The following is a 21983-nucleotide window of genomic DNA, read 5'->3' as shown; positions in this document are numbered from 1 at the left end:
CAATGAATGGGTTCAACTTCATATTTGATGACAAGTCATCATATACCCATTTTTCAAGCTAATTTCACTTGTTTTGTTAGCATTTATGCACTTTCTTGCATCCTAAGTAAGTGATTTGGAGTGAAAATGCATAACTTCTCTAAATCAACCAACCACCATAAAATTAATGTTAATTCATGAGGTTTAAGCTAATTTTAATTGAATTTTAATTGATTTATAAGCCTTATGAATTTAGTGATACTTGGAGTGGTTGTTTTGGTTTATTTCAGGTGAAGAAAAGAATAAAAGAGAAAAGCGTGACCTAAAGAAAGCGTGACCCAAGGAGAAGGAAGTGTGGTCAAAGGAAGGGAAAGTGTGCCGCATGCAATAGGGGAGGCAAGCATTGCCCTCCACAAGGGCACACTGCCCTCTAGGAGGGCAACATAAGGGAACTAAGCAAAGAAGGCAACTCTGCCCTGCCCACTACAAGGGCAGAGCACAAATTTGTGCCTTGGAATCAAGAGGAATAAAATGTTGCCCTGCCCTCCACAAGGGCAGTATCGGGCTCACCAAGGGAGAAAATCAAAGGAAAATGTCTCCAAATGCTTGCCACAAGAGTTGAACACGGGACCATGAGGAAACAAGGATCTAAGGTCCATTACCGTGCCAAGAAACCAAGGAAAATTGAGTAGCGTGTGTGCCAGCCGTGTTTCGAACACGGGACATCAAAGTGGGAACACTGCCCTGCCCTCCGCGAGGGCAGGGCAGCATTTTGTTGGTGCATGGATCTGGCGCACCAAGGCTCAATTCTGGCGCACCAAGGCTCAATTCTGGCGCACCATCACGATCCTGGCAGCACCAATTTTTCCTGCCCTGCCCTCCGTGAGGGCAGGGCAGCATTTTGCGCACCAAGACTGCACCAAGCCGCACCAAGCCGCACCAAGGAAGCACCAACACGCACCAAATCCTGCCCTGCCCTCCACAAGGGCAGGGCAGCCTCCTGGGAGCTACCATTTTGGGCCGAAAAATTCAATTAAAATTCCAATTGAATTCATTTCTTCACCAAATCAAAAGCCCATCCAAATCCCAAAATCCAAGAATAGAAAGTGTATAAATAGGAGTTAGTTTGATGTAATTAGGACTTTTACTTTGGACCTTTACATTGAACTTTTAGCTTTGCTTTTGAATTTGGCACTTTCTTTGAGCTTTGAGCTTTTGCACTTTCTTGGAGAAACTTGACCGAGAGTTCAAAGAATTGGGGAGGAGAATTGATCTCTCTTCTTCCTCATTCTTGCCTGAGCACTTTTAATTTTCTTGTTTAGAGTTTTGGGTGTGAAGAGTTGAGGAAATTCTGTCTCAACCTCCATTCAAAATCTCTTTAATCACCTTCTGCATAATTGAATTCAATTTCAATTTCCTTTACTGCTTCTTCTTTTAATTCTTGTTAATTTCTTTGAGTACTTGGATCTGGGAAGGTAATTGAGATCTAGGCTCTGCTACCTAGTCTCTTGAACCCTGAGATCCCAATTTACTTTTGGTTCTACTGTGAACCTTTGCTGCACTTTATTTCCTTTCTGTTTGAATTCTCATTGCTTCTAATTCAATTTCTGCTCTCTTAATTGTTGCAATTTACTTTCTCTTTGTTTAGATTCTGCAATCCCAGTCCTCAAACCCCTTTTATATTCAAGCAATTTACATTTCTTGCCATTTAAGTTACTGCAATTTACATTTCTTGCCCTTTAAGTTTCAGTCATTTACTTTCTTATTCTTTAAGATTCAGCAAGTTTATTTTCCTGTTCTTTAATTTACTGCAATTTGCCCTTCCCCCTTTACATTTACTGTCATTTACTTCCTGTTAAACACAAATCACTCAACCAACACTTGATTTGCTTGACTAAACCAACCACTAAACTAAAATTGCTCAATCCTTCAATCCCTGTGGGATCGACCTCACTCATGTGAGTTATTATTACTTGATGCGACCCGGTACACTTGCCGGTGAGTTTTGTGTCGGATCGTTTTCCGCACATCAAGTTTTTGGAGCCGTTGCCGGGGATTGAAATAGATTGACAATGATTAAGTGAGGTGGAGGTCTAGATTAAGCATTTTTTTTCTTTTCTGTTTCTCTAACACACTAACTGTTTGAATTTTTGCTTAAACTAACTAAAACTTCATTCTAGCCATAGATTGAAGTTTTATTGATTTTCTGGGTCTGTGTGTTTATTGTTGTGTGTTTGTATGACAGGTACAGGAAGATCTTCCCCTGTCCTCTCTGAAATTGACCAAAGAACTCTTCGAAGAATAAGAAGAGCTGAAAGAGGAAAGAACGTTATTGGAGAGGAAGAATCTGAGGAGGAATTCCAAGAGATGGAAGGAGATCCCAATCAACCAGGAGAAGGAGCCAACAATAACCAACAACAACGAAGAGTCTTGGCTTCATACACATTTGCAAATGCTAGGCACTGTGGGAGTAGCATTCTTCCTCCCAATGTCAATGCAAACAACTTTGAATTAAAGCCACAACTCATCACTTTGGTTCAAAACAACTGTTCCTTTGGAGGAGGACCATTGGAGGACCCAAATCAACACTTATCCACCTTCTTGAGGATTTGTGACACTGTTAAAACCAATGGTGTGCCCCCTGACAGTTACAAGTTGTTGCTCTTTCCATTTTCTCTCAGAGACAAAGCCACTCAATGGCTAGAAACGTTCCCGAAGGAAAGCATCAACACTTGGGATGACTTGGTGAGCAAGTTCCTTGCCAAATTCTATCCCCCCCCAAAGAATCTTAAGATTGAAGACTGAGGTGCAGACATTCACTCAAATGGAGGCTGAGAATTTATATGAAGCATGGGAAAGATATAAAGCTCTATTGAGAAAGTGTCCACCAGAGATGTTTACTGAATGGGATAAGTTGCAAAACTTCTATGAAGGACTCACTCTAAAGGCTCAAGAAGCACTTGATCACTCAGCCGGAGGCTCATTACAACTCATGAAAACCACAGAGGAAGCTCAAAACCTCATTGATATGGTGGCCAACAACCAATATTTCTTTGCTCATCAAAGACAACGCCAACCATCACAGAGAAGAGGAGTAATGGAGTTAGAAGGAGTGGATTCAATTCTAGCTCAGAACAAGATGATGCAGCAGCAGATTCAACAACAGTTTGAGCAAATAGCCAAAAGAATTGATGGCTTGCAAGTGGCAGCAGTGAGCACCACAAGCCAACCACCAACCACTTGGGTGCAAAGTGAAGAAACTCAAGAGGAGCAACAGCAAGAGCAAGTCCAATACATGCACAACCAAAATCCTGGAACAAATGAAGTCTATGGGGATACTTACAATCCATCTTGGAAGAACCATCCCAACCTCAGATGGGGAGACAACCACAATCAAAACCAACAATCATGGCAAAGAAACTCAAGTCAGAACAATTGGAAAAACACAAACCACAACCCCCAGCCAAACACTAACCAAAACACATATAGAAAACCACAAAACAACTACCCCAATTCTAACCATTATCCACCCAATAACCACCCAACAAATCAAAATACCTATCATCATCCATCAACACCCCAAAACCAACCAATTTCACAAGAATCCTAGAGGATCACTAATCTAGAGCTACTCATGGAAAAGATGATGAAGAACCAAGAATTGACAACAAAGAACCAAGAAGCTTCCATGAAGAACCTAGAGAGGCAGATTGGACAAATCTCTAAACAGATTTCTGTTGAAAAACCATCAAGCTCACTACCAAGTGACACCATTCCCAACCCAAAGGAAGAATGCAAGGTCGTGCAACTAAGAAGTGGAAAAGTGTTATTGGATGGTAACCAAGGAGCAACCAAGAACAATGACAATGAGCCAACAAAGAATGATGAAGCCATCAACAAGGACATGTTAAGCAAGAATGTCCCAGAAAAACTCACAGAGGAAGACAACAAACCACAGAATTTGAAGAAAGGGAAGCAAATCATGGAAGAACCAAATCCAAGACAACATCAAGTGGAGAAGAGCTCAACACCACCACTGCCTTATCCACAGAGATTCCACAAAGAGACAAAGGATCAGCATTTTCACAAATTTCTTGAGACTTTCAAGAAGCTGGAAATCAACATACCTTTGGCTGAGGCATTGGAGCAAATGCCCCTGTATGCCAAGTTCTTGAAGGAGCTCATCAACAAGAAAAGAGATTGGAATGAGAAGGAAACGGTGATGCTTAGTGAGGAATGTAGTGCCGTGCTCCAAAAAGGAATCCCACCAAAACTTAAGGATCCAAGGAGTTTTGTAGTGTCATGCACTATAGGCAAATTATCCTTGGACAAGGCTCTCTGTGATCTTGGAGCTAGTATCAACTTAATGTCTCTGTCCATGATGAAGAAGCTTGCTATAGAAGATCTCAAACCCACCAAGATGTCACTAGTCATGGCCGACAGATCAATCAAAATACCCAATGGAATTGTGGAAAATTTGTTAGTAAAGGTTGGAGAGTTTATCTTCCCTGCGGACTTTGTAATCCTAGACACTGATGAGGAAGGGAACAATTCAATCATCTTGGGAAGACCGTTTCTAGCAACTGCAAGAGCCATTATAGATGTGGAAAAAGGAGAAATGATTTTCAGAGTACACAATGAGCAAATGATCATAAATGTTTTTAAGTCAATGCAACATCCTCCTGAGCAAGAAGATCAATTGAGAGTAGATATGATAGAGAGCCTGGTGGAAGAAATATTAGATATTGATCAGCACGAGCAAGAAAGAGACAATCAAGAAACAATAGAGGAACATGTAGCTGAGGCTTCCATAGACAAAGAGGTGGAACCAAGCAAGAAAGAAGAGGTGCCAAAGCAAGAACTGAAGCCATTACCTTCTCATCTCAAATATGCATTTCTTGGCACTTCAGAAAGCTTCCCAGTGATCATCAATTCATCCTTGACAAAGAAAGAAGAAGGAGAGCTTCTTGATGTTCTCAGAGCTCACAAGGATGCCTTAGGATGGACCATTGATGACCTGAAAGGCATCAGCCCTACAGTATGCATGCATAAGATTCTTTTGGAGGACAATTCCAAAGCAGTAATTCAACCTCAGAGAAGACTAAATCCTGCAATGAAGGAAGTCGTCCAAAAGGAAGTAATGAAATTATGGAATGCAGGAATCATATATCCTATTTCCGGTAGCTCATGGATAAGCCCAGTCCAAGTGGTACCAAAGAAAGGGGGAATGACAGTCATTATTAATGAGAAAAGTGAACTCATTCCCACCAGAACTGTGACAGGGTGGAGGATGTGTATTGATTATAGAAGGTTGAATGATGCCACACGCAAAGATCACTTCCCACTTCCTTTCATTGATCAAATGCTTGAAAGGTTGGCTGGTCATGCTTATTATTGCTTCCTGGATGGCTATTCTGGGTACAATCAGATAGTGGTGGACCCAAAGGACCAAGAAAAGACTTCATTCACATGCCCAGTTGGAGTTTTCGCTTATAGAAGAATGCCATTCGGACTATGCAATGCCCCAGCCACATTTCAAAGGTGTATGCTCTCCATTTTTTCAGATATGGTTGAAAAATTTTTAGAAGTTTTTATGGATGACTTCTCTGTTTTTGGTGATAATTTCAATATTTGCCTAAACCATCTAACTCTTGTTTTGAAACGATGCCAAGAAACTAATTTGGTTTTGAACTGGGAGAAGTGCCATTTCATGGTACCTGAAGGGATTGTTCTTGGTCATAAAGTTTCAAGAAGAGGGATAGAGGTTGACAAGGCAAAAGTGGAAATAATAGAAAAGCTTCCCCCACCAACCAATGTGAAATCTGTTAGAAGTTTCTTGGGGCATGCAGGATTCTATAGAAGGTTTATCAAGGATTTTTCTAAAATAGCCAAACCCTTGAGTAATCTGTTAATGATTGATAAACCTTTTGTTTTTGATGAGAATTGCCAGCATGCCTTTGAAACTTTGAAACATAAACTCACAACAGCACCAATTATCACACCCCCTGATTGGAACTTACCCTTTGAACTCATGTGTGATGCAAGTGATATTGCAATTGGTGCTGTACTTGGACAGAAAAAGGGAAATCTGCATCATGTCATATATTATGCAAGTAAAGTATTGAATGAAGCTCAAAAAAATTACACTAGAATAGAGAAGGAATTGTTAGCTGTAGTCTATGCATTTGATAAGTTTAGATCGTACTTGATAGGATCTAAAATTGTGGTTTATACTGATCATGCTGCTCTCAAGTATTTGATGTCAAAGCAGGATGCTAAACCAAGACTTATCAGGTGGATTCTACTCCTACAAGAATTTGACATTGAGGTAAAGGACAGGAAAGGCACTGAAAATCTAGTTGCTGATCATTTGTCAAGGCTGCCACCAGAAACAATTCAAAAGATCTCATTACCTGTGAATGAAAGCTTCCCAGATGAACATCTTATGCTGATCCAACAACCACCATGGTTCGCTGACATAGCAAACTATAAAGTAGGGAGAAAGATACCTCAAGAATTCACTAAGCAACAAGTGAAGAAACTAATCAATGAAGCAAAGAAGTTCTTGTGGGATGAACCCTATCTGTTCAGAAGGTGCTCTGATGGAATAATCAGGAGATGTATTCCTGAAAGTGAAATAAGAGATATATTATGGCATTGCCATGGCTCAGCTTATGGTGGACACTTTGGTCCAGAAAGAACAGCAGCAAAGATATTACAAAGTGGTTTTTATTGGCCAACCATCTTCAAAGATGCCAGGGAGTTTGTCCACCAATGTAATGAATGCCAGAGAGCAGGAGGACTAACAAGAAGGAACGAGATGCCACAGAACTTCATTTTGGAAGTAGAATTGTTTGATCTATGGGGCATTGATTTCATGGGACCCTTTCCCCCTTCTTATTCATTTAGATATATCTTGGTAGCAGTAGAGTATGTTTCAAAATGGGTGGAAGCCATAGCCACAACTACCTGTGATGCACAAATTGTCCTTCAATTCCTAAAGAAGCACATCTTTACTAGATATGGAGTACCCAAGGGTCTCATCAGTGATGGTGGTGGTCATTTTTGTAACAAACAAATGGAGAAACTTCTCCACAAATATGGAGTTATTCATAAGGTAGCCACACCATATGACCCTCAAACTAATGGGCAGGCAGAATTAGCAAACAGGGAACTGAAGAAGATCCTAGAAAAAACAGTCGGTAGCACAAGAAAGGATTGGGCTAGGAAGTTGGAAGATGCACTTTGGGCATATAGAACAGCTTTCAAAACTCCTATTGGGAAGTCCCCATTTCAGCTGTTATATGGCAAATCTTGTCATCTCTCTGTAGAGCTTGAGCACAAAGCCTTTTGGGCCACTAAACTTCTAAATTTGGATTCTGAAGCAGCAGGAGAGAAAAGGTTGTTGCAACTGAATGAGCTAGATGAGTTTAGGCTAGAGGCCTATGAAAATACCAAGATATACAAGGAAAAAGCTAAGAGATGGCATGACAGGAAAATTTTGAAGAAATAATTCAAACCTGGACAACAAGTACTCCTGTATAACTCACGGCTCAAGATATTCCCTGGCAAGCTTAAGTCTAAGTGGACTGGTCCATATTTGGTGACTAAGGTTTTCCCTTATGGGAGTATTGAATTACTAGATGAAGCAACAAAGAGTCGGTTTACAGCAAATGGTCATAGAGCAAAACTGTACCTAGGAGGGCAATGGAACAAAGAAAAGGAGGTCCAGAACCTAAAACCTCCATGATTAGCAAAATAGAAGATGTCAAGCTAGTGACAATAAAAGAGCGCTTGTTGGGAGGCAACCCAACCTGAGGTAGTTTTCTTTTCATAGCTTTTGCAATAAAAATGTTGAATAATTGGTATGAATTGCAAGGAGCTAAGTTTGGTGTTGCACATCAAAATAATTTAAGGGAAAATGAAAGATTCTAAGTTTGGTGTTCCACCAAAAGTCTCATTTAAAAGCACATTCTCACTTCTTGCATGATGCTAGCTCCAAGCAACCAATCACATTATTCAACTGTTTAATTGCTTTCTAGCTTAGATTCCATAACCTTTAGCAAGAATACAAGGTTTCACATATGGTTAACTTGTTGTATCTGAGACAGTGGCAAACAATTAAGTTTGGTGTTCCCACACCAAAATAAATCCAGGAGCCACTCTCAATTTATGCATACTAACCATGCACTTAAGGGCTTGAGAAGCAAGCAACTTTGAGAATTATGCAGGACATGAGTCAATAATTGAAGATATGGTGCATCTTAACTCAAAGAAAACACAACAGAAGGAAGAATCAAAGGTTTGCAACTTCAAAGGTTGTATCTAAACTTAATCCTTGCTGTTGTGTATTGTTTTGAACATGGGAACCATTATATATCTTGCTAAAGTGTTTAATTGGTTGCAAGTGGAATTGGTTGATTATGAACGATTTGCATAATGCTTGTCATTCATCACTTAGCTTTAAATTTTGTTTTGTTTCCCATATGCTTGAATAAAAGAGATTTGGTTTGAATTGAAAAGTGAAATATCCAATGTTGCATAAGTAAGAATGGAAGTTAGTGGTGGTATATGTGTTTGATTAAATGCATAACTCATGAAATAATTGTTGCATAATATCATTCTCATTCAAGTGTGAGTTAGCTTGCTGTTGTAAAGACTCTTATCAATAATGAAAAAGCCCTTGGTAACAAAAACAGAAAGAAAAGGGAAAGAAAAAGCCAAAATGGCAATAAAAACAAAGAATAAAGGTTGGACACCAATAGCTTGAACCCTAGGACACATGCCTGTGGTGTTCTTGTACTAAGATATGCTTGGATGAGTAAATTCTAAGGGGTATTTTAAAACCCGGTCACTTAGATCAACTGATTTGGGATGGCCAATTGAAAATCCACAATAAAGAGCAACTTAGATACAAAACATTTAATTATCCAAAGAGATGTTGGGCATCAATGATCCTAGGAAGAATTAGTGAGCCAAGTGTCTGTGGTGGAGAGATGTTGAGTAAAAGAAAGAAACAAATAAAGCCAAAGGCTATTACTGCAACATTTGACACCAAACCTCCAAAAGAATAATAAGCTTGTTAAGCATTGTAAGCCAAGAAAAGTTAGCAAGGGAGGAATTAAAAAGTGAGTCTTATAACAGCAAGTTTAGCAAGCCTTTGAGGAAAGATGTATATTATGTAACAGCAACAATAATTGAGTTATCATTGTCTGCATAAAGACTCCATAAACCAAGTTCTGCTATATGCCCAATAAGGATATGTGTTCTTTTCTTATTCATGTCATTTACTCTTAGTTTTGATGCTTGCTTGGGGACAAGCAAGATTTAAGTTTGGTGTTGTGATGACAAGTCATCATATACCCATTTTTCAAGCTAATTTCACTTGTTTTGTTAGCATTTATGCACTTTCTTGCATCCTAAGTAAGTGATTTGGAGTGAAAATGCATAACTTCTCTAAATCAACCAACCACCATAAAATTAATGTTAATTCATGAGGTTTAAGCTAATTTTAATTGAATTTTAATTGATTTATAAGCCTTATGAATTTAGTGATACTTGGAGTGGTTGTTTTGGTTTATTTCAGGTGAAGAAAAGAATAAAAGAGAAAAGCGTGACCTAAAGAAAGCGTGACCCAAGGAGAAGGAAGTGTGGTCAAAGGAAGGGAAAGTGTGCCGCATGCAATAGGGGAGGCAAGCATTGCCCTCCACAAGGGCACACTGCCCTCTAGGAGGGCAACATAAGGGAACTAAGCAAAGAAGGCAACTCTGCCCTGCCCACTACAAGGGCAGAGCACAAATTTGTGCCTTGGAATCAAGAGGAATAAAATGTTGCCCTGCCCTCCACAAGGGCAGTATCGGGCTCACCAAGGGAGAAAATCAAAGGAAAATGTCTCCAAATGCTTGCCACAAGAGTTGAACACGGGACCATGAGGAAGCAAGGAACTAAGTCCCATCACCGTGCCAAGAAACCAAGGAAAATGAATGAGCGTGTGTTTCGGCCATGATTCGAACCTGGGACATCAAAGTGAAAACACTGCCCTGCCCTCCGCGAGGGCAGGGCAGCATTTTGTTGGTGCATGGATCTGGCGCACCAAGGCTCAATTCTGGCGCACCAAGGCTCAATTCTGGCGCACCATCACGATCCTGGCAGCACCAATTTTTCCTGCCCTGCCCTCCGCGAGGGCAGGGCAGCGTTTTGCGCACCAAGACTGCACCAACCCGCACCAAGCCGCACCAAGGAAGCACCAACACGCACCAAATCCTGCCCTGCCCTCCACAAGGGCAGGGCAGCCTCCTGGGAGCTACCATTTTGGGCCGAAAAATTCAATTAAAATTCCAATTGAATTCATTTCTTCACCAAATCAAAAGCCCATCCAAATCCCAAAATCCAAGAATAGAAAGTGTATAAATAGGAGTTAGTTTGATGTAATTAGGACTTTTACTTTGGACCTTTACTTTGAACTTTTAGCTTTGCTTTTGAATTTGGCACTTTCTTTGAGCTTTGAGCTTTTGCACTTTCTTGGAGAAACTTGACCGAGAGTTCAAAGAATTGGGGAGGAGAATTGATCTCTCTTCTTCCTCATTCTTGCCTGAGCACTTTTAATTTTCTTGTTTAGAGTTTTGGGTGTGAAGAGTTGAGGAAATTCTGTCTCAACCTCCATTCAAAATCTCTTTAATCACCTTCTGCATAATTGAATTCAATTTCAATTTCCTTTACTGCTTCTTCTTTTAATTCTTGTTAATTTCTTTGAGTACTTGGATCTGGGAAGGTAATTGAGATCTAGGCTCTGCTACCTAGTCTCTTGAACCCTGAGATCCCAATTTACTTTTGGTTCTACTGTGAACCTTTGCTGCACTTTATTTCCTTTCTGTTTGAATTCTCATTGCTTCTAATTCAATTTCTGCTCTCTTAATTGTTGCAATTTACTTTCTCTTTGTTTAGATTCTGCAATCCCAGTCCTCAAACCCCTTTTATATTCAAGCAATTTACATTTCTTGCCATTTAAGTTACTGCAATTTACATTTCTTGCCCTTTAAGTTTCAGTCATTTACTTTCTTATTCTTTAAGATTCAGCAAGTTTATTTTCCTGTTCTTTAATTTACTGCAATTTGCCCTTCCCCCTTTACATTTACTGTCATTTACTTCCTGTTAAACACAAATCACTCAACCAACACTTGATTTGCTTGACTAAACCAACCACTAAACTAAAATTGCTCAATCCTTCAATCCCTGTGGGATCGACCTCACTCATGTGAGTTATTATTACTTGATGCGACCCGGTACACTTGCCGGTGAGTTTTGTGTCGGATCGTTTTCCGCACATCAATATGATTCTAGAATTCAAAGATTGAACCTTTCTTAACAAGAAGGTAACAAACTTCAAATTTTTGAATCAATCACATCGATTGTTAGCTAATTTTCGAAAATTTGATATAAAGATAAGAAAAAAGATTTTGAAATTATTTTGAAAAAGATATTTGAAATTTTCGAAAAATAGAAAAAAATGAAAAAGATATGATTTTTGAAAAAGATTTTGAAAAGATAAAATTGAAAATTTGACTTGACTTGTAAGAAACAACTAATTTTGAAAATTTTTGACCAAGTCAACTCAAATTTTCAAAAATTATGAGAAAAATAAGGAAAAGATATATTTTTTTATTTTTGAATTTTTAATGAGGAGAGAGAAAAACACAAACATGACCCAAAACATAAAATTTTTGGATCAAAACACAAGATGCATGCAAGAACACTATGAATGTCAAGATGAACACCAAGAACGCTTTGAAGATCATGATGAACATCAAGAACATATTTTTGAAAAATTTTTTTGATGCAAAGAAAACATGCAAGACACCAAACTTAGAAATCTTTAATGCATGGACTCTAACAAACGAAAAATGCATATGAAAAACAACAAACAACACAAAACAAGAAAATATCAAGATCAAACAAGAAGACTTGTCAAGAACAACTTGAAGATCATGAAGAACACCATGAATGCATGAATTTTTTCGAAAAATGCAAAAAAAGTTTTTAAAGCATGCAATTGACACCAAACTTAAAACATGATACAAGACAAGAAACACAAAATATTTTTGGTTTTTATGATTTTATTAATTTTTTTTTGGATTTTTATTAATTTTTTTTGAAAATAAAGTTAGGAAAAACGAAAAAGAAAAGAAAAATTTTGAAAAAGATTTTTTGAAAAGAAAATTACCTAATCTGAGCAACAAGATGAACCTTCAGTTGTCCATACTCGAACAATCCCCAGCAACGGCGCCAAAAACTTGGTGGACGAAATTGTGATCAGCAATAATGGCTCTTTGGCATGTGCATAAAAAAACTAACTCAGCACTTTCTTTCCACAACTCCGTTCAACTTAACCAGCAAGTGTACTGGGTCATCCAAGTAATACCTTACGTGAGTAAGGGTCGATCCCACAGAGATTGTTGGTATGAAGCAAGCTATGGTCACCTTGTAAATCTCAGTTAGGCAGATTAAATGGTTATGGGTTTCGAAAATTAATAATAAATAGAAAATAAAAAGGGATAGAAATACTTATGTAAATCAATAGTGGGAATTTCAGATAGGCGTGTGGAGATGCTAGAATCCTTTCGAATCTCTACTTTCTTATTACATTCATCCAATCCTTCTTACTCCTTTCCATGGCAAGCTGTATGTAGGGCATCACCATCATCAATGGCTACTTTTAATCCTCTCGGGAAAATGGTCCTATGCGCTGTCACTGTACGGCTAATCGTCTGGAGGCATCACCCTTGTTGATAGCTACATCCCATCCTCTCAGTGAAAATGGTCCAAATGCTCTGTCACAGCACGGCTAATCATCTGTCGGTTCTCAATCAGGTTGGAGTAGAATCCCTTGATTCTTTTGCATTTTTCATCACGCCCAGCCTTCAGGAGTTTGAAGCTCGTCACAGTCATTCAATACCGGAATCCTACTCGGAATACCACAGACAAGGTTAGACTTTCCGGATTTCCGAGATCCTACTCGGAATACCACAGACAAGGTTAAACTTTCCGGATCCTCATGAATGCCGCCATCTATCTAGCTTATACCACGAAGATTCTGTTGGGGAATCTAAGAGATATGCGCCCAGCCTAAGGTAGAATGGAAGTGGTTGTCAGTCACGCGCGTTCATAGGTGAGAATGATGACGAGTGTCACGGATCATCACATTCATCAAGTTGAGGTGCAACGTATATCTTGGAATAAGAATAAAGAGAATTGAATAGAAAGTAATAGTAATTGTATTGAAACTTGAGGTACAGCAGAGCTCCACACCCTTAATCTATGGTGTGTAGAAACTCCATCGTTGAAAATACATAAGTGAAAGGTTCAGGCATGGCCGAATGGCCAGCCCCCAAAACATGATCAATGGCCTCCTAAGATGAAGAATAAAACATAACTGAGACCAAAGATGAAACGTGGTCAAAAGACTCTAATACAATAGTTAAATGTTCTATATATACTAGACTAGCTACTAGGGTTTACATGAGTAAGTAATTGATGCATAGATCCACTTCCGGGGCCCACTTGGTGTATGCTTAGGCTGAGCTTGATCTATCCACGAGCTGAGGCGTTTATTGGAGTTGAACTCCAAGTTATAACGTGTTTTGGGCGTTCAACTCCGGATCATGACGTGTTTCCGGCGTTTAACTCCAAATAGCAGCATGTACTTGGCGTTCAACGCCAAGTTACGTCGTCAATTTCCGAATAAAGTATGGACTATTATATATTGCTGGAAAGCCAAGTAGACATCCAGAGCTTTCCAGCAATATATAATAGTCCATACTTTATTCGGAAATTAACGACGTAAATTGGCGTTGAACGCCAAGTACATGCTGCTGTCTGGAGTTAAACGCCAGAAACACGTCATGATCCGGAGTTGAACACCCAAAACACGTTATAACTTGGAGTTCAACTCCAAGAGAAGCCTCAGCTCGTGGATAGATCAAGCTCAGCCCAAGCATACACCAAGTGGGCCCTGGAAGTGGATCTATGCATCAATTACTTACTCATGTAAACCCTAGTAGCTAGTCTAGTATAAATAGGATAATTTACTATTGTATTAGACATCTTTTGACAGTTAATCTTTAGACTGTTTAGTCTTTGATCATTCGGTCTTTTGATCAATCAGGGGGCTGGCCATTCGGCCATGCCTGAACCTTTCACTTATGTATTTTCAACGGTGGAGTTTCTACACACCATAGATTATGGTTGTGGAGCTCTGCTGTACCTCAAGTTTCAATACAATCACTATTACTTTCTATTCAATTCTCTTTTATTCTTATTCCAAGATATACGTTGCACAACACTTTGATGAATGTGATGATCCGTGACACTCATCATCATTCTCACCTATGAACGCGCGTGATTGACAACCACTTCCGTTCTACTCTAGACCGGGCGCATATCTCTTAGATTCCCCAACAGAATCTTCGTGGTATAAGCTAGATAGATGGCGGCATTCATGGGGATCCGGAAAGTCTAACCTTGTCTGTGGTATTCCGAGTAGGATCCCGGGAATCCGGAAAGTCTAACCTTGTCTGTGGTATTCCGAGTAGGATTCCGGTATTGAATGATTGTGACGAGCTTCAAACTCCTGAAGGCTGGGCGTGATGACAAACGCAAAAGAATCAAGGGATTCTACTCCAACCTGATTGAGAACCGACAGATGATTAGCCGTGCTGTGACAGAGCATTTGGACCATTTTCACTGAGAGGATGGGATGTAGCTATCAACAAGGGTGATGCCTCCAAACGATTAGCCGTGCAGTGACAGCGCATAGGACCATTTTCTCGAGAGGATTAAAAGTAGCCATTGATGATGGTGATGCCCTACATACAGCTTGCCATGGAAAGGAGTAAGAAGGATTGGATGAAAGTAATAAGAAAGTAGAGATTCGAAAGGATTCTAGCATCTCCACACGCCTATCTGAAATTCCCATCATAGAATTACATGAGTAACTTTATGTTTATTTTATGTTTATTTACACATATTTGATTTTCCAAATTCCATAATTAATTATTATCCGCCTGACTAAGATTTATAAGATGACCATAGCTTGCTTCATACCAACAATCTTTGTGGGATCGACCCTTACTCACGTAAGGTTTATTACTTGGACGACCCAGTACACTTGCTGGTTGGTTGAACGGAGTTGTGTCCACACATAGTAAAGAGCCATTATAATTATTCCATACAACAACAAAGAGTACAACATTGATGATCACAATTTCGTCCACCAAGTTTTTGGCGCCGTTGCCGTGGATTGTTGAGTTTGGACAACTGAAGGATCATCTTGTTGCTCAGATTAGGTAATTTTTTTTTTTCAAAAATCTTTTTCAAAATTTTTCTTTTCTTTTTCATTTTTTTACTTTGTTTTCGAAAAAAAATTAATAAAAATCCAAAAAAAAATTAGAAAATCATAAAAATCAAAAATATTTTGTGTTTCTTGTTTGAGTCTTGAGTCAATCTTTAAGTTTGGTGTTGATGAGCGGATAATTTGTATACTTTTTGGCATTGTTTTTAGTATGTTTTTAGTATGATCTAGTTAGTTTTTAGTATATTTTTATTAGTTTTTAGTTAAAATTCACTTTTCTGGACTTTACTATGAGTTTGTGTGTTTTTCTGTGATTTCAGGTATTTTCTGGCTGAAATTGAGGGACCTGAGCAAAAATCTGATTCTGAGACTCAAAAGGACTGCAGATGCTGTTGGATTCTGACCTCCCTGCACTCGAAGTGGATTTTCTGGAGCTACAGAAGCCCAATTGGCGCGCTCTCAACGGCGTTGGAAAGTAGACATCCTGGGCTTTCCAGCAATATATAATAGTCCATACTTTGCCCAAGATTTGATGGCCCAAACCGGCGTTCAAAGTCACCTCAAGAAATCCCAGCGTTAAACGCTGGAACTGGCACCCAAATGGGAGTTAAACGCCCAAACTGGCACCAAAGCTGGCGTTTAACTCCAAGAAGAGTCTCTACACGAAATTGCTTCATTGCTCAGCCCAAGCACACACCAAGTGGGCCCGGAAGAGGATTCTTTTGTCATTTACTCATTTCTGTACACCCTAGGCTACTAGTTTCTTATAAGTAGGACCTTTTACTATTGTATAAAAAAATCTTTTGATCACTTTTAGATCTCTAGATCATCTTTGGACATTTTAGTTCTTAGATCATTGGGAGGCTGGCCATTCGGCCATGCCTAGACCTTATGCTTATGTATTTTCAACGGTGGAGTTTCTACACACCATAGATTAAGGTGTGGAGCTCTGCTGTACCTCGAGTATTAATGCAATTACTATTGTTCTTCCATTCAATTCCACTTGTTCTTTTACCAAGATATCACTTGTTCTTCAACATGATGAAGGTGATGATTGACGCCCATCACCATTCTCACCCATGAACAAGGTGACTGACAACCATTCTTGTTCTACAAGCATCTGAGGCTTAGTGAATATCTCTTGGATTCCTGATTGCACGATGCATGGTTGATCGCCTGACAACCGAGTGCTCGCCTGACAAACGAGCCAGCCATTCCGTGAGATCAGAGTCTTCGTGGTATAGGCAAGAACTGATGGCAGCATTCAAGAGAATCCGGAAGGTCTAACCTTGTCTCTGGTATTCTGAGTAGGATTCAATGACTGAATGACTGTGACGTGCTTCAAACCTGTAACCTACTGGGCGTTAGTGACAGACGCAAAAGAGTTATTCTATTCCGGTAGGGGAGGGAACCGAACCGGTGATTGGCCGTACTGTGACAGAGTATTGAGCATTAGCTTTCACTGCGAGGATGGGAGGTAGCTGCTAACAACAGTGAGACCCTATACGAGCTTGCCATGGAAAGGAGTAAGAAGGGTTGGATGAAGACAGTAGGAAAGCAGAGAGACGGAAGGGAAGGCATCTTCATGCGCTTATCTGAAGTTCCTACCAATGAGTTACATAAGTATCACTATCTTTATCTTTTATGTTATTTTCGTTCATCACCATATATATCTGAGTTTGCCTGACTAAGATTTACAAGATGACCATAGCTTGCTTCAATACTAACAATCTCCGTGGGATCGACCCTTACTCACGTAAGGTTTATTACTTGGACGACCCAGTGCACTTGCTGGTTAGTTGTGCGAAGTTGTGTAATGCCATGGTATTGAGCGCACCAAGTTTTTGGAGCCATTACCAGGGATTATGAGAGTTGTGAAAAAGTATAGTTCACAATTTCGCGCACCAAGTTTTTGGCGCCGTTGCCGGGGATTGTTCTAGTTTTGAGCAAGCCTTTGGTAACATCAGTGCCAAGATCCGGCAACAACATCAAATTTTTGGTGTTATTGCCCGGGATTGTTCAGGCTGGACAACTGACGGTTCATCTTGTTGCTTAGATTAGGTATTTTTTTTTCGAAATTCTTGAAGATGAATTCTAGAGTTTCATGATGATTTGTTGAAATCTGGCTGGCTGAGAAGCCATGTCTAATCTGATTGGACCGAGGTTTCAACTTATCACCACAAGAGCTTGTTGATTTTGTATCAATCTTGCTTTTGGAGCAATGATTTGCTAAGGCTTGGCTGACCTTTAGTCATGTCTAGTGTTTTGGACCGAAGCTTTCTTTGAAAGCTTGGCTGGCTGTGAAGCCATGTCTAATTCCTGGACCGGAGTCTTAGACTAGCATTGCACTGATTCCTGGAATTCTCATTAAGAATTTTGATACTTTTTTTTCCACTTAATTTTCGAAAAATACAAAAAAAAAATTTGCAAAACCATAAAATTCAAAAATATTTCTTGTTTGAGTCTAGTGTCTCATCCTAAGTTTGGTGTCAATTGCATGCATTCATATGTCTTAGTGATCTTCAAGATGTTCTTGATGATTCACTTGCTCTGATCTTTGAATTCTATTGACTTGAGTATTTTGTGTGTCTCATATGCATTTTCAGTTCATTAGTGTCAATAGTATACAAACTGCTAAGTTTGGTGTCTTGCATGCATTGTTATTTGATTCTTGTTGCATTTTTATTATAAAAAAAATCCAAAAATATTTTTAATTTGTGTCTTTTCAAGTCAATGATACAAGGGATTGAAGATTCAGAACACACTGCAGAGGAATTATACAGAAAAAGCTGAGCATTCAAAAATGCCCAGTGAAGAAGGCAGACTGGCGTTTAAACGCCAGCCAGGGTACCTGGTTGGGCGTTTAACGCCCAAAAAGGTAGCATTTTGGGCGTTAAACGCCAGAATGTATACCATTCTGGGCGTTTAACGCCAGGATGGTGCTAGGGGGAAGATTTTGTTTTCAAATCAATTTTTTCAAGTTTTCCAAAATCAAATCTTTTTCAAATCAATTCTTTCAATCAAATGTTTTCAAAATCAATTTCTTTCCTTTTTCAAAGATACTTACTAACAATTAATGATTTGATTGAACATCTCAAATTTGTTGCCTTTTCTGTTGAGAAAGGTTTTATGTTTGAATCATATCTTTTCTTGTTAGGCAAGTCATTTGTTTTCAAAATCATATCTTTTCAAATTGTTTTCAAATCATATCTTTTAAAATGGTTTTCAAATCATATCTTCTCAATCACATCTTTTTAAAACCATAACTTTTCAATCAAATCTTTTTAACCACATCTTTTTCAAAATAGTTTCAATCAAATCTCTTTGACTTCTAATTTTAAAAATCTTTTTCAACAATCACTTGATTTCTTTTCCACTTTCAATTTTCGAAAATTATCAACATCTTTTTAATTGAATTTTCGAAAATTCTCTTCCCTCCTTCCCACATCCTTCTATTTATGGAGTACTACTCCTTCTTAATGCACAATTCGAACCTTATCTAATTAAAGTTTGAATTCTTCTTCTCCTTCTTCTTTCTATTTCTCTTTTCCTCTGACACTTCAAGGAATCCCTATACTGTGACATAGAGGATTCCACATTTTCTTTTTCTCTTCTCTTTCATATGAGCAGGAGCAGAGACAAAGGCATTCTTGTTGAAGCTGATCCTGAACCCGAAAGGACCTTGAAGAGAAAGCTAAGAGAAGCCAAGGCACAACTCTCTTTAGAGGACCTGACCGAATTCTTCAAAGAAGAAGAACCCATGGCAGCCGAAAACAACAACAATGCCAACAATGCAAGGAAGGTGCTGGGTGACTTTACTGCACCTACTCCTGATTTCTATGGGAGAAGCATCTCTATCCCTGCCATTGGAGCAAACAACTTTGAGCTTAAGCTCAATTAGTTTCTCTAATGCAACAGAATTGCAAGTTCCATGGACTTCCAATGGAAGATCCTCATCAGTTTTTAGCTGAATTCTTGCAAATCTGTGACACAGTCAAGACTAATGGGGTTAACCCTGAGGTCTATAGACTGATGCTATTCCCTTTTGCTGTAAGAGACAGAGCTAGAATATGGTTGGATTCTCAACCTAAAGAAAGCCTGGACTCTTGGGAAAAGCTAGTCAATGCCTTCTTGGCAAATTCTTTCCACCACAAAGATGGAGTAAGCTTAGAGTGGAAGTCCAAACCTTCAGACAGAAGGATGGAGAATCCCTCTATGAAGCTTGGGAAAGATACAAACAATTAATCAGAAGATGTCCTTCAGACATGCTTTCTGAATGGAGCATCATAGGAATTTTCTATGATGGTCTCTCTGAACTATCTAAGATGTCCTTGGATAGCTCTGCTGGAGGATCTCTTCATCTGAAGAAGACGCCTGCAGAAGCTCAAGAATTGATTGAAATGGTTGCAAATAACCAATTCATGTACACTTCTGAAAGGAATCCTGTGAACAATGGGACTAGTCAGAAGAAAGGAGTTCTTGAGATTGACACTCTGAATGCCATACTGGCTCAGAACAAGATATTGACTCAACAAGTCAATTTGATTTCTCAAGTCTGTCTGGAATGCAAAATGCACCTGGCAGTACTAAGGAAGCTTCATCTGAGGAAGAAGCTTATGATCCTGAGAACCCTTCCATGGAAGAGGTGAATTACCTAGGAGAACCCTATGGAAATACCTACAATTCTTCATGGAGAAATCACCCAAATCTCTCATGGAAGAATCAAGAGAGACCTCAACAAGGTTTCAATAACAATAATGGTGGAAGAAACAGGTTTAGCAATGGCAAGCCTTTTCCATCATCTCCTCAGCAACAGACAGAGAGTTCTAAGCAGAATACTTCTGACTTAGCAACAATGGTCTCTGATCTAATAAAGACCACTCAAAGTTTCATGATTGAAACAAGGTCCTCCATCAGAAATTTGGAAGGACAAGTTGGTCAGCTGAGCAAGAAAGTTACTGAACTCCCTCCTAGTACTCTCCCAAGTAATACAGAAGAAAATCCAAAAGGAGAGTGCAAAGCCATAACCATGGCCGAATTCTGGGAGGAAAGAGAGGAGGTGGACGCCACTGAGGAAGACCTCAATGGGCGTGCACCAATCTCCTCTGAGTTCCTCAATGAGGAACCTTGGGAATCTGAGGCTCAAAATGAGACCATAGAGATTCCATTGGACTTACTTCTGCCATTCATGAGCTCTGATGAGTATTCTTCCTCTGAAGAGGATGAGTATGTTACTGAAGAGCAAGTTGCTAAATACCTTGGAGCAATCATGAAACTGATGACAAGTTATTTGGAAATGAGACTTGGGAGGATGAACCACCCTTGCTCACCAAAGAACTGGATGACTTGTCTAGGCAGAAATTGCCTCAAAAGAGGCAGGATCCTGGGAAGTTTTCTATACCTTGTACCATAGGCACCATGACCTTCAAGAAGGCCTTGTGTGACTTAGGGTCAAGTGTAAACCTCATGCCCCTCTCTGTAATGGAGAAATTAGGGATCTTTGAGGTGCAAGCTGCAAGAATCTCATTAGAGATGGCAGACAATTCAAGAAAACAAGCTCATGGACTTGTAGAGAATGTTTGGTGAAGATTGAAGACCATACATCCCTACTGACTTCATAGTCCTAGAGACTGGGAAGTGCATGGATGAATCCATCATCCTTGGCAGACCCTTCCTAGCCACAGCAAAGGCTGTGATTGATGTTGACAGAGGAGAGTTAATCATTCAAGTGAATGAAAAATCCTTGGTGTTTAAGGCCTAAGGACATCCCTCTGTCATCATGGAGAGGAAGCATGAAGAGCTTCTCTCAAAACAAAGCCAAACAGAGCCCCCACAGTCAAACTCTAAGTTTGGTGTGGGAGGCTACAACCAAACTCTAAGTTTGGTGTTGAAACCCCACATTCAAACTCTAAGTTTGGTGTTGGGAGGGTTCAACACGGTTCTGAGCATTTCTGAGGCTCCATGAGAGTCCTCTGTCAAGCTAATGACATTAAAGAAGCGCTTGTTGGGAGGCAACCCAATGTTTATAATTAATATTTTCTTTTGTTATTTTATCTTTTTTTGTAGGTTGATGATCATAAGAAGTCACAAAAACAATGAAAAAAGCAAAAACAGAATGAAAAACAGGAAGAAAAACAGCACACCCTGGAGGAGAAGAAGCTGGCGTTCAAACGCCAGTAATGCTAGTTGTTGGGCGTTTAACGCCCAGTCTGGCACCCTTCTGGGCGTTTAACGCAGAAAGGGGGCACCAGACTGGCGTTAAACGCCAGTAAAGGGCAAGAACCTGGCGTTAAACGCCAGGAATGGGCACCAGCCCGGCGTTTAACGCCAGAAATGGCTCAAAAGTGATTTTGAGCAACATTTGGTGCAGGGATGACTTTTCCTTGACACTACAGGATCTGTGGACCCACAGGACCTACCATCACTCTCTCTCTTTCCCCCATTCACCATCACCTCAACACCTCTTCCCCAAAAACCCTTCACCTATCAAATCCCATCTTTCTCTTCACCATTCACATCCATCCTTCATAAATCCCCACCACCTCACCCTTCAAATTCAAACACTTTCCCTCCCAAACCCACCCATAATGGCCGAACCTTTGCCCCCCTCTCCTAATACCCTTCTTCAACTCTTCAATTCACACAACCTAAACACCAC

General features: G+C 39.7%; 1 non-coding gene across 1 annotated transcript; it reads right to left on the bottom strand.

Moving 5' to 3' along the window:
- Positions 1 to 19488: 19488 nt before the first annotated feature.
- On the bottom strand, positions 19489 to 19596 carry LOC130938257 (small nucleolar RNA R71). The gene has a single exon (XR_009069429.1). It is a non-coding gene; the product is annotated as a small nucleolar RNA R71 (small nucleolar RNA).
- Between the last annotated feature and the right edge of the window lie 2387 nt (positions 19597 to 21983).

Source organism: Arachis stenosperma, chromosome 6, assembly GCF_014773155.1.
Source record: "Arachis stenosperma cultivar V10309 chromosome 6, arast.V10309.gnm1.PFL2, whole genome shotgun sequence".
NCBI classification, from domain to species: domain Eukaryota; kingdom Viridiplantae; phylum Streptophyta; class Magnoliopsida; order Fabales; family Fabaceae; genus Arachis; species Arachis stenosperma.
The sequence above is the reverse complement of the archived record's forward strand: the minus strand, read 5'-3'. Positions and strand labels throughout refer to the sequence as shown.